General features: G+C 33.4%; 1 protein-coding gene and 1 long non-coding RNA gene across 2 annotated transcripts in view; both read left to right on the forward strand.

Annotated features, from left to right (window-relative positions):
• LOC311435174 (uncharacterized protein) overlaps positions 1 to 13144 on the forward strand; it is a 295217-nt gene that overhangs the window by 164523 nt on the left and 117550 nt on the right. The gene's annotated exons all lie outside the window — the stretch shown is intronic.
• LOC311434505 overlaps positions 1 to 13144 on the forward strand; it is a 79861-nt gene that overhangs the window by 55416 nt on the left and 11301 nt on the right. Inside the window, exon 2 of the long non-coding RNA XR_014691541.1 lies at positions 11083 to 11286. This is a non-coding gene — a long non-coding RNA (uncharacterized lncRNA). The remainder of the gene's footprint in view (positions 1 to 11082; positions 11287 to 13144) is intronic.

Consider the following 13144-nt stretch of genomic DNA (forward strand, 5'->3'; position numbering starts at 1 on the left):
TAATTATTACATACTGTTTGTAAGACAAAAGTGGAAAGACAAAATACAAAACATTGTCCTTATAATGCTCAGTATATGCAAAAATCACTTTGATTTGTATCTAGTTAAAAGGTGACTCTATATACAGATAGGAAACAGTCAGTAACTTAGTTTGAATAGCTGATTTTAATACCAGTATTTCTTGTTAATTTCAGATTTATCTCCAGTGCAAAAAAGATACCTCTACTGAAAGGTAAAGTGTTGGTGAAAAAAAGGTAAGAGACCCTATTATCTGTTTCCTTTCTCTACCTCAGTTCTGCTTTGGTCATGATAATCATATTGGACACACAACAGAGTATTAATCAGAAGCAGACTTCTATCATTGGAGCAGCCTTTCTATTGGAAAATTTTGGAGAAAAACTGGGAGGAAAAAGTGACTGGCAGCAGCTGGACAAGAGGCAGAGGAAAAAGAGGAAGGGCAGTTGCGCCAAGACACTCGTCTGAGGAGATGTGTCTTGTAGCAAACTAGCTCTGGTGGAATGTTTTCATTTATTTATTTATATATTTATATTTTATTTAAAAGAGAAGCAGACAAAATGATGCATCTTCCAAAAGAATGAGTAAAGAATGGGCATTCCAAACCTAAATTGGATTAAGACTGATGAAGGCAAGAAATGCTTTTTTTAACTGGCACCTAGGTGGCACTTCTCAAGTAGAAGAGACATGAGAATTGGTATTTTCTTTACTGTTAAATATGAGCAGAAGCATCAAGCTGATCAGGGCAGGGCTTCCTTCAATCAACAAAGCAGACCTTCAGCAATGAAAATCGTAAATCAGGCTACCTAATCAAAAATAAATAAGATAGATATATAGATAGATAGATAGATGATAGATAGATAGATAGATAGATAGATAGATAGATAGATAGATAGATAGATAGATATTGGGCCCTAAACAACACCCAGCTACTGACACACTGTCTCCCAGGAAACAGTGAAGTGGCAAGTCCTTTCAGAAGTCCTCTTAGTTCATTCGCTCATCTAGGCTTCTTTCTTCCGCTATCTCCCTACTAGCTCCTCATTTATGCAAAGAACTTCTAAGACATCAAGTTCCTACAAAAGACAGAAATTCTCTAGAATTTTCTATTTACAGTAGTAAACAATCAAACACACAAAACCATAATATTCCAGGCAAAATTATATGTAGAACTCAATAAAAATAATTGCTAAAATGTTTTATATATCAGATATATACACTGACTGTGCCATTGAGCAAAATACCTTGAACTGATCTCTTGATCTTTGGCCAGTACCAGATGCCAATGGCATGCCTAAGTTTTTTGTTTGTTTGCTTGTTTTTTCCTCTTTCTCTCTCTCTCTCTCTCTGTTTTTTTTTTTTTTTTTTTTTTTTCCCAGGGTTTAATTTCTGAATTCCCTGAGAGGCCTAAAGTTTTTCCACTTCCAGTGAAATTTAAAATAGTTACTAATGCGTATTGCTTTTTTTAAAAAAAGGAAGAGGAAAAAATATGGAAATATTATTACAAGCCTACTGTTTTAGTTACAGACTTAGACACCTGCTTGAGATTTACCCTTTGGCATTTTATAGCACTTTATTTATATATGTGAGGCTTAGAGTGCACATAAGTTTGCCAGCCTGTGGGAATGAAATCACAGCAACTTAAACACTTTAGATACATAACAACAATAAATGCTTTAAGAATGTTTCTATTACCTATGCTATTATTTACACTATAGATAAACATATTTTTGAAAATGATGCTGCGCCAATTATCCACACAATCTCTCATCTGACATCTGACATAGTGTTTTTCCTTGTTTGGCTGTCTTTACTTTATGGGATACACATCATTATTTCAAAGGAGAATTTTCCATGAACAAATTTAGCCCATATTTCCACAAATGGGTCCTAATTTGACATGGAGGAAAATAATTTAAATTTAAAATTACTACCAGGATAGTATTCTGTTTTATTATAGAGACTAACACATTGTCACTAGACTCTCCCATTCAATGATGTCACTAGACTCTCCCATTCAATGAATGCTTTCAGAATAGGAAAAAAAAATCACACTCAAAAACCAAAACAGACCAACAAAAAGAAAGAAAGAAAGAAAGAAAGAAAGAAAGAAAGAAAGAAAGAAAGAAAGAAAGAAAGAAAGAAAGAAAGAAAGAAAGAAAGAAAGAAAGAAAGAAAGAAAGAAAGAAAGAAGAAAGAAAGAAAGAAACTACCAGTTTTGCCCTCATCAGTGACAAAATTGCCCATTACTCTTTCTTTGAAAGCTCAATGACCTGCAAGAGTTAGATTCAGTATGGATCCTGCTATAATTACACATACAGCAAGTTTTAACAGAAAATATTTGAAATGGTTTACCTCTCCACAGCCAGATCTGGAAAATATGAAAGGTACTGCAATTTAGATTTCTGGGCAGACTCCAAGACTTCAACTTTGCCTTTCTGTATCCTATTCAAGTACCCAGACCCTAGGCTTTAAGAAACTTTTTTTTGAATGAGTCTTTCAGTTTGGTGAGAAATTTAATTCATATTAAAGTTAGTCTATTTCTACAGTTTTTCAGTTTAAATTGAAATTTTGGCAAAATAAAATAAATTTTAAACTCCTCAGCCTTAGCTGTCATATGATTTTCTATATGAGAATCTGTAACTATATATGTATGAAAGATGGTGGAAAATATTTAAAATATGTAAACTTTCAGATTTCTGAGTCTGACTTTCCACAAACAGGAAATGTACACAGTTTGTCTACAAGAAGTTTCAAATCAGTGTTCCAAATTCAAACAGCTGAGGAAGGATAGTTTGCATAAACTTATCTAAACAGTTTATTGAACCAGAAATCTGGACTTTCTATTTTCGCTTTCTATTTCCCAGAAGCAAAACCTATTTTAGGATTAAAGGGGAGAAAGAAAATAATGTTTACATTAAAATATATACACATTCACATAAATTACAGTATTTACAAACAATCTGGATACAGTAAAAGACTCCAAGATTTCTAGCAGGCTTAATTAATAAGACTATTGCAACAAAGAGTCATTTTACCCCCTCAAGCATAGCATAATGCTCCCAAGTCTCTTAATCAGAGCCATAAAGAGCTTACAGAGAACAGACAATTTTAATGATCTTCTTCATTACCGCTGAAAAGCTGATCTAAGTAAGACAGATATCTGTATAGATCAAATGATTCCACCAACTTCCAAATTTACTTTGTTCTGGTGACTGAGAGATCCTGAAATGGTTCTTCTCATTGCATTAAACAAATAAAGTTCTAAAGCATAAATTAATCTGTGATTTCAATTCTATTCTAAATTCAATTTTATTTTTATAGCTCTGATTTTCAGAGACATAAAATCAACATTTTTATCAAATGTAAGTGCTTTTAAGAAAAATCTGTTGATAACCCATGTATTGAAACACTGAATAATTCTTATTTTTTTTCATTATTATTATTATTTTTTTAGAAGAGGATCTGTTTTAGCAGATTCTAAATGCACAAGTATTTTTAATACAATAAGTTTGAAAAGGTGACCTGAGATCAAAATCTAGGGTGGCAGAAATTTGCAGAAAAAAGTGAGGCTTTAATTTATCATTATGCACGTTTGACAAATTTGTGAAGAAACTGAGTTTGTTGAGCCACTTGTGATGGTGATCCACATGATTCTGCATATCCATTAAGAGGTCAGTTCATGTGCCAAAGTGCTGTCAACTGAAAGAAGATAGAAAAAGCATGGGAAAAAAAAAAAAATAGCATTCTAGATAACAGCATGTTAATGGTCACACAGAACATTTACGACAGAGCAGTAAGTCAGTATCTTTACTATTTTGGAAGAGAAGGTAGACTAAACATTATACCACAGATTTTCAGTACTCGTAGACATTAGAACAGCACATAGATATTAAGGTGATTGACATTCTGTCTGTACAAAACAGATTAAATATTCTGTACAACGTTTTAAGTAATTTTGCAATGCAAAATAGATGTATATTTGCTTTGGCTTCCACAACCAATATTTAACATAAAGATTGGGAAGCTGATGCGGAGAATTAAGATTTTAACATTCCATTTTTTTTTTTACTGCTTTGTCCTTATTTAAGCCTTCATTTCAGCAGTAACAAATGCATGTGATTTATTTTTTTTCTTTTGAGTATCTCCTTTTTTTTCTTTAGCACAGAATTAAAATACTCTCCTGTTGGAGCAGAACAAGCATAAATTAAAAAAAAAAAAAAAAAACAACATAGAGAGTACAAAGATTTATTTTGAATCTCACATCTCTAAATCCCTAACACTAGAAGCTTCATTTACTTTAAGAAAAGCCGTTCTGTAGTATTTAGATCTGTAAATGTTAAAAATCACGATTCTTGGGGGGAAGAAAAAGTCAGTATTATAATACCGTACATGATGGTTATAGGCTAAATCACAATTTTTTTGGCAAGAAGCATAAAACAACATGAAAAAAATGTTTTATATGTTCATTCTTAAGTGATTTAAATTTGACAATTGCTATGCCTCAGTTTTTCATGTTCAACTTTAAAATATACAAAAGGATGTCACACAAACAGAGAAATTTAAAACCTAACCTCTCAGTAAAACCTCTAATCCTAGAGATGGCATATTTTCTCCCTTACATTTTTTTTTCTGTCTTGATAAGATCCCAATCCTGTTTTTTATTCAATTCCACGTAAAATAAATAAATAAATAAACCACATCCTTCTGACTTCAGTAGATTTTAGCTTTCTAACATGCAATATTGATAAATGTGGGACAGATTTTTTCAGCCAAACACCTGCAAATACAGTAGATTCCTTCAAGCCATGTTATTACAGCAAACAGGAAAAGTTACTTTGACTATTTTTTTCTTCCTTTTCTACTGAAACCAGTAAGTATCTACAGGGTTACTTCTGACTGCATTATGAAACAAAATGGAAAAAAAAAATCAAAATTTGGTCAAAAACATATCTATACAGAGACACTGAAGCTTCTGAGAAATCTCTTGGAAACATTCCATGTTAGGAATGTTTGACCACTTAGTAGTAATTCTGTGGCCAAATATTATTTTGTAGATCAGTCAGTTCTTGCTGAGAATACTGACAGAAATCAGACAGATACTGACAGTATCTTCCCTATCATTCAGGAGAACTTGTTATTTATTTCTGACTAAAAAATAAAAATCCTGATCCTTCTTTTTCCCACCCTATCAAACTAGATTTCAATTATAGAAAAAAATACACTGCTTTACCCAGACATGTGATAATAATAATCATTTCCCAAACAAGCTACCACTCAAATATAATATTATTGGACTGCAAGGAGTCAAAGAGTCACTTACAGAAAGCAACCTAATATTGTATGATTTTTTGTTACATAGCCATCAAATTTATAGCGTTATTTCAAAGAATATCACTTTGTGTTTTGAACATTGCTTATTGTACAGCATAGTGGGTACAATATTAAAACCAGTTCTTCCTACTCTCTACATATGACATTTTAGAATTTGAGTATCAGAGCTTAAAATAAACAAATCAAAACAAAAATATATATTTTCCAGTTTTAGTTTTGTCTTTGTAGTTTGAGATCTAGAAGTTATACTTTTTCAGTATTATTTATGAATGGCCATCAGGGATAACGATTATTTTATGTCAAATTTTATGCTCTGGTTTATTGTAAGAAAACCTAAACAGGTTTTCCTTATGTGGCTTTAGGGATGCCAAAGTTAACTTCAACATCCACTCCTGTGATACACGCTCATCAGCATTTTCTTTGTCTTATAGCTGTAGTGGTCACATAGAACTGTCTGTGCCATTTCTCCAAATGATTTTGAACTGTTCTGAAGAAGTGAGGTGCTTTGGGGGTGAAATTTAAAACTTTTTTTTTTTTTCTTTTCTAAGCTGTAAATAGCTAGATTAAAAGCTGTCCCAATCTTACCACTGTATATTATTATTCAACACAGGCTTGTAAGATCCCTTAATATAATGTTCAAGTATCTCTTGGCTTCTTTATAAAAGATACTATAGGTAAGCGAACTTAGATGATAAGGGCTTTTAAAAACATACAGTGGAATAGGAACTTATTTTTCATAGGTCAAGTCCAAAGCTTCTGAATTTAAGTCAATTTATAGAAGCATTAAATGAAAAGCAATCCCTGGAAGGCAATAGGTTAAAACTGCCATGATAAATTCAGGTAGACATGGTAACAATGAACAGGAAACAACAAACTTCAATGGATGGAACAAATCCTTAATGAGTAAGGTGGAGAAATATGCAAAAAATTAACAAAGTTAACAACATTTAAAGGTATATTGAATAGAATGGAATAATTAGTGTGAAACAAAAGTGTCTAAGTCCCTGGCTGGTTCAGAGTAAGGTTAAACTCATCATACCAAATGCTATTGCCACATTAGGCTTTACACAAAGAGGAAATTGTGAGTTCTGAGTTACACTTCATTGCTGATGTAGCCAAGGTGATACTGGATGAAAAGAAAGGTGTTATGCTAAACTGTGAATTCATATCATTGTGTAACTAGGATGAAATTATAGCCGTCAAGGAGCACTTTTGACTGAAAATTAGGAGTTTTCCAGAGAAACTTTAAGATTTCAATGAACATTTTTCAGTAAATGTTAATGGGATTTAGTACCTAACTGCATTAGTGACCTTTGAAAATCTCTGTCAAACTGACTGAACTGCAAACAAAAATACATCATTTCTCATTAATCTCCACTATTGTGCTAGTAGACACAATACTAGGGTAGCTAGTATTGTGACTATCTTTAAATGATATTTTGGGGTGAGCTAGAAAATTATAGACCAGTGAACATGACTTTAGTATTAGGTAAATTATCTGAAAACACATTTAAATAGACTTGTAAAAGACACAAATGAGCACAATGCAACAAAAGTCATCAGAGCTTCTGTAGAAGGAAATTGTACTGCTTAAACCTTGATTTGTTCAAAAGAATAGAGATAATAGTGGATTAAAAAAAAAAATGTTAAATGTAATTTGGATTTCTGAAGGATCCCAACAGAAAAAGCTTGGCACAAAGATTTGTATAGGGTTTATATGGAAAATTTTTGGTAGTGGTAGGAGGCTGCAGGGGTGTCCTCTCAGAGAAGAACCTAGAAGCTGCCCCATGTTAGATATAGGCCAGTTTTAGCCAGCTCCATGGGGGCCCACTGCTGGCCAGAGCCATGCCAATAAGTAACGGTGTTTGTGCCTCCGTGTGAGCAGATTTAAGAGGGAAAACAAACAAACAAACAAAACCAAACCAAACCAACCAAACAAACAAAAAACTCCAAGGTCAGTGCAGAAGGAGGGCAGGAGGTGCTCCAGGCACCAGATCAGGTTGTCCCCCTGCAGCCCACGGGTCCCACGGCAGAGCAGATCTTTATGATTGAAGCCCGTGGTGAATCCACAGTGCAGCAGATGGATCTGACCTGGAGGAGACTGCAGCCCATGGAGAGCACCCACTGGAGCAGACTCTGGGACAGACCTGTAGCCTGTGGAGAGGAACCCATGCAGGAAAAGGTGATCTGGCAGGAGCTTCTACCCATAGGGCACCCACGTTGGAGCAGTTAAAAAGTGATCTGGCAGGAACTTCTACCCATGGGGAACACATGTTGGAGCAGTTTGTTCCTGACAGAGTGACCATGTCTTACAGACCCATATTTGGAGCAGTTCTTGAAGAGCTCCTGCCAGTGGGAAGCCCATGCAGGATCAAGTCAGAAGTACGGCATCCTGTGGGAGGGACCCCACGTGGAACAGGGGAAGGGAGTGACTGTGAAGGAGCAATGGAGACAAAGTGCTATAGACTGACAGGAGCCCCCATTCTCCTTTCCCCTGTGCCACTTGGGAGAAGAACATAGAAGAGGGTGAATAGAAGTTAAGAAATAAGTTAAAGAAGTTAAAATAGAAGTTTTTGTTTGTTTGTTTGTTTGTTTTTCTTGTAGTGTGCTCTAGCTTTTTAGTAGTATGTAATAAAATTTATTAATATCCCTTTGCTGAGTCTGTTTTGCCAATGACAATAATTGTTGAACGATCTCCCTGTCCTTATCTCAACTCTTGAGCTCTTTCCATCATATTTTCTTCTGCTTTTGTTTTGAGTGTGAGCGCAGTTGTGGTGGAGCTCAGCCACCCAGGAAAGTAATACCACCATAAGATGTTAGCAGTAAGAGCAATAAGTCTTGGGAAAAAGTGTAATATTTAATGTGTGCTATTACAAAAAAAAAAAAAAAAAAAAAAAAAAAAAAAAAGACGTCATATTTTTTTTCTAATATAACAAGATGGATGAAAATTAATTTTGGAGACATATTTGTTCCATTATCTCGGGTTAATGGGTCCTGATGTTGGCTTTTATAGTTAGTTTTGGTCAACCAGCTTTAAAGTCACTTAGAAAGCTTTGTGAAGAAGGCAGAAAAACTGACTACAAGCAGAGAAACAAGCAAATAAAATAAAAGTTTGCACTATTGTCACTATTTTCATGATGCTGTAAGATCAGTTTTAAAAGCCAGTGACTCTAAAACTGACTAAATAAATAAATAAATAAGAATCAGTAGCACAGGAGTAAGTACCCTGTATTTTTAACTATTGTTTGCAATTTTAGTGCTAGCAAATTGCTGGAGACTATTGTGTCATTGAGGCCAGGATCTGCCAAGACCCTATAATATTCCTATTAAATTTTCACAAGCTCCAAAACAGAGAAGCATCTAACTTTCTGACTGAATATTCACTGCTAAGTCTCAAACCATGCCTGCTAAATATTTCAGAGTTTTAATTGTTACAGGTCAATCAAATGTTAAAGACATTTGTAAGACTTCAATAGTCTAAATACCAGCACCCAGAAGTGTTCTTTAACTCTTCTTAATTGACAAGCATAATAGTAATCATTGCATATCACTGAGGTCCATGTTTATTATTAGATAAAACAAACTAAAAACAAACAACAATTGATGTCACCAATTCATTCATTAAGTTCCTTTTATGTTTGGTGAAGAGATATAGAAAACATCAGTGTATGTGATGGATTGTATGATCTCTTTTAGATAAACATGTTGATGAGATAAATTATTGTGGTGACCTTAAGCATAATGGCTAGATCTTCATGGAAGATATGGAAGCTAAGGACCTACCTTTAGCCAGATGACTCCTATGCAAAATGTACGCGATGTGCCACATCACCATATTAGTCATAGGTTAGAGGAGGATTAATATTGGAACAGAGATAATGTGTGGAATTTACATAGGTGAAATATCAGCTGATACCTCACAACGTTTCAAATGCTGTTCTGTATGTGGCATTATACTGAATATATAATATTTTATGAAATAGCACCCATGTTTATTAAAAATACAGTGGTTTTTTTTTTTTTTTTCACATGGGGGGTACATTATTCCATTATTCCTAATTTCCTATGTATATAAAGGAAATATATCTTGCATTTTTCCTCCTGAAGCACTGAAATTGCTATGAAGGAAGATACTTCCTTTCCTTAATTAGGAAACCGTCAGAAAGTAAAAAATAAATATATTTTTATCTAATTTCTAAAGTTTTATTTAATCTGTCAATCCAAAATAAACAGGATTCATAGAGAGAACCTGGCATAAATTGCATGTTATTGCTCTACTTGTATTTTTTTTTCTTCTAGATAGTTCACATCATTTGGAAGTTTCTCTGGAATTTGCTTCTCGAAATAGTAAACAAATTACAAATCCTGGAGAAAACATCAAGAAGCTAGCTAACTACATGCTTCACTTCTAGCAGAGGCTATAGACATCTTCTCAGAATGAAAAAGTAATTCATTTCAGTCCACAGTGTCAAATAATTGGAAGCAAAATATGCTCAGAACCTTCTGTTTACATTTTGTCTGGAGTTTTGGGAATTTGGGCATCCCTAAAGCATCATCAACATGAGTATATGCAACCTTAATGATTGCTAAAAGGATGATACTCTGGAAATAATACATGATACAATGGAAAAATAAAAGATATAGTTGTGATCAGATTTTTTTGGCAGACCTTGTAAGAACAGTCTTATATGAAAAGGGTTATGTTGTGGCTAAACAAAATGATTTTCCAGTCTATGAAATCTTGAGAATAAGTCTACGCAATTATTTTGCAAGGGTGAGAACATAAAGCATAGTGATATAAAATCAACAGTATTAATAAAAATACAAAAGAACAAGGAAAACAATATTTTTACTCTTCCATGAGTATAGTTTAGCAGCAACTGTTAGTGTGTTTTTGTTCAGGAGAACTCATACTCACAGTAGACACTTAATACATCATTTGAGGAGGGCAGAGATGATATGTGTTCTTGTATATGAATAGAATTTTTGAGACCAGTGGAAAAAGATTTTTCAGCAGCAGCATAAAACAGGTGTCTGTTTAGCTTGCCAGTATATCTAACAAAGGGACAACCCTACATTATATGAAAAAAACAACATGTGGCATTTCCTAGAAAGCAATCTAACTTGGAGGACACATCTGCATGAAATACAAGCTTACTTTACCTCTGTTTGGATCTCAAAATTCATGAATGTAATCTGTTCAAGTGTATGGTTGCTATATGGCTTTTGTCGTGATAAATTTCTAGAATGCATATGTAAGAAAACACAAAACAAATAACAAAAATTAAATCATGCAATTCCTAGCAGAATATATAAGATCTAGGATACTGCTGGCAGATCAATGGTCAAGTATTTAATTTCCAAACTAGCAGAGGATGTTTATATAGATCATTTTGATAGTTAATCAATTTACAGTATCTTTAGTACGTAGCCTGCCCTGTATTATAATGAACTACTTTGTGAGAAATCCTTTTCCATTTCTTTTCATTCCTTTCCATTTCCTTTGATGTTTTAAAAACTACTAGAGAAGGAATATCTCTCTCTCTCCTTTTTTTTTTTTTTTTTTTTTTTTTTTCCAACAAAAAGAATAAGGGATTAAAGGGTCTTAATTTTACTGAAAATTTTGAAAGGAGAAAGAGGGAAAATATGACATGTATCTTCTGTCAGCTCTTTCAGAAACACCTTCTTCAGTGATGCATATTGAAGTTTTAACTATTTTATTTTTTTTCCCAGCTTCTTCTTTTTCTTTTTCTGTGAAATGCTCTTGGGGAAAAGTGAGATGAGACCAAGACTAGCATGGAGAAGGAACAAAGGAAACACAGGCAGAACCTAAAAGCATCCCTCAGCACTACAGGCACAGACACAACCAAGATTAAATCACAGTAATTTCTAGGAGTTTTGTTGAATGATGAATACAGATCTCGTGCTAAACAACAGGTATGATATTTTGGAGCATGCCTAGAAGAATTATCATTTTCAGTGTCTGGAGGGGGAACAAGGTGGAGAATGACACAATTTTTTCCCCAAAAAAAAGATTTGAATGATGCAGAAATATGTGGCTCTGGTGCCAGTGTAAAGGAATAAGGCAGCAAACAACTGCATTTGCTTTGTGCAATTATCCAGATTTGCTGGTTGCTCTGTTAAATATAGTTGTATCCCTGCTTATGGTAGACTTCTTTAGTAGTTGCTGTGATTCAGATGTTTCTGAAAATTAGAGTAAGAATCATGTTTTCAGTGTACATGTAACTAAGTAAAACCTTATGCCTTTATTTTGGAGTATGAACATTAAATTTGGAGGTGATATCAGATAAGAATCAAAGAAGTCCCTGTTTCTGTGAATGCTGGTTTAAATTTCCACTTAATTATTGGATTTATGACATTCTTTTTTCAAGCTATTTATTATATTACAAAACACAAGTAAAACGTTTCCTATACAACAAGATTACTATGACTGCAATATCAAAGTGCTGAAGGATTTCAGGAAGTGTCCAAATTTGCAAACCTCCATAAATTTAATTTAACTGTGTGTATTCACATTACAATATTATCTTTAACAGTATGATGATGTACTAATTTGTTCCCATGAAAATCTTGCTGCAGACTAGTCTAATCTCATGATCCCATGAAGAATTTTGTTATTTCCTATTTCCTATGACAATTTATTACTCAATGAAAAACAGAACTCTCCTTCCAAATGAAAAGTAAGATATACATTCCAAAATGTTTATTAATTACAAATTACAATTAAAATCCAAGGATTTAACATTAAATTATGGGGAAGATATGACATTCTGAAACAAAGCAAGGCAACTAAGAAACTTCCAAGTGTATCGTTTAATATTGGTCAATCTAGCATACATCAATACAGACAAGACTTTTTTTTTTTTTTTTTTTTTTTTTTAAGCTATATCAAATATCTATCCATTACTCAGGGCACTTTATTGCAGTATCTTTCACTGCCTCTTTTGTGTTCTTATTTTATTTTTATCACAGCATAGTAATCAGTCATGTAAAGCTGAAGGCTTTAACAACTTTTTAAACATTTACCAATGAAAAGCACATAAATATTGATATAAATATATCAAAAAAGGAAGCATAAAATCTATGATTAAATAAGTTGCTGTTTCTGAGATAACAGCTAGAAAGTAATACCAACTTAATAATACCAACTCAGAGCCACAGCAAAGATGTGGTACCTAGAATATATCTTATGTGAAAAATAATAGTGGTTCAATAACTTTGCTTCCTTGTCTAAACTTTCATATGTGACACTCTCCCACTAGGTCTGAGATAAGTCAAAGAATATTTATAATTATTAATTTTTATTAACATAGAGGTCCCCTAGATTATAAAGACAACAGAAACATTACCCTGCTAGTGACCAGCTTTATCATTCAGATCAGTTAAACATAGAATGTGAAAGTATAGAATCAGTTAAACCTAAAATCAGTTAAATATAGAATGTGTGCATGTGAAAGGCACACTCCTTTCACAGGGACAGTATTTAACCTAAAGAACATCCAAACAAGAGAACTGGATTTTTCGATTTTATGTATCCTCAAGAGAAGAGTTTGGATGCATGAGGGAATCCACCTATGCAACATTTTATGAAGAAGAAAACTTTCTTCAAGAAAATTTCCCTCCTGTATTCCTCTTGTGCTTTGTCAACAGCTTATTACCATTGCTGTACTGCATCTTGCTGCCACTCCAAAATAAAAGACTGTAGGACCATGTTCTTGGCTAAAGAATTGCTAAAATGATGCAAGTCATATATATATATATATATATATATATA

The sequence above is a fragment of the Aythya ferina genome (assembly GCF_964211825.1).
Source record: "Aythya ferina genome assembly, chromosome: 3".
NCBI classification, from domain to species: domain Eukaryota; kingdom Metazoa; phylum Chordata; class Aves; order Anseriformes; family Anatidae; genus Aythya; species Aythya ferina.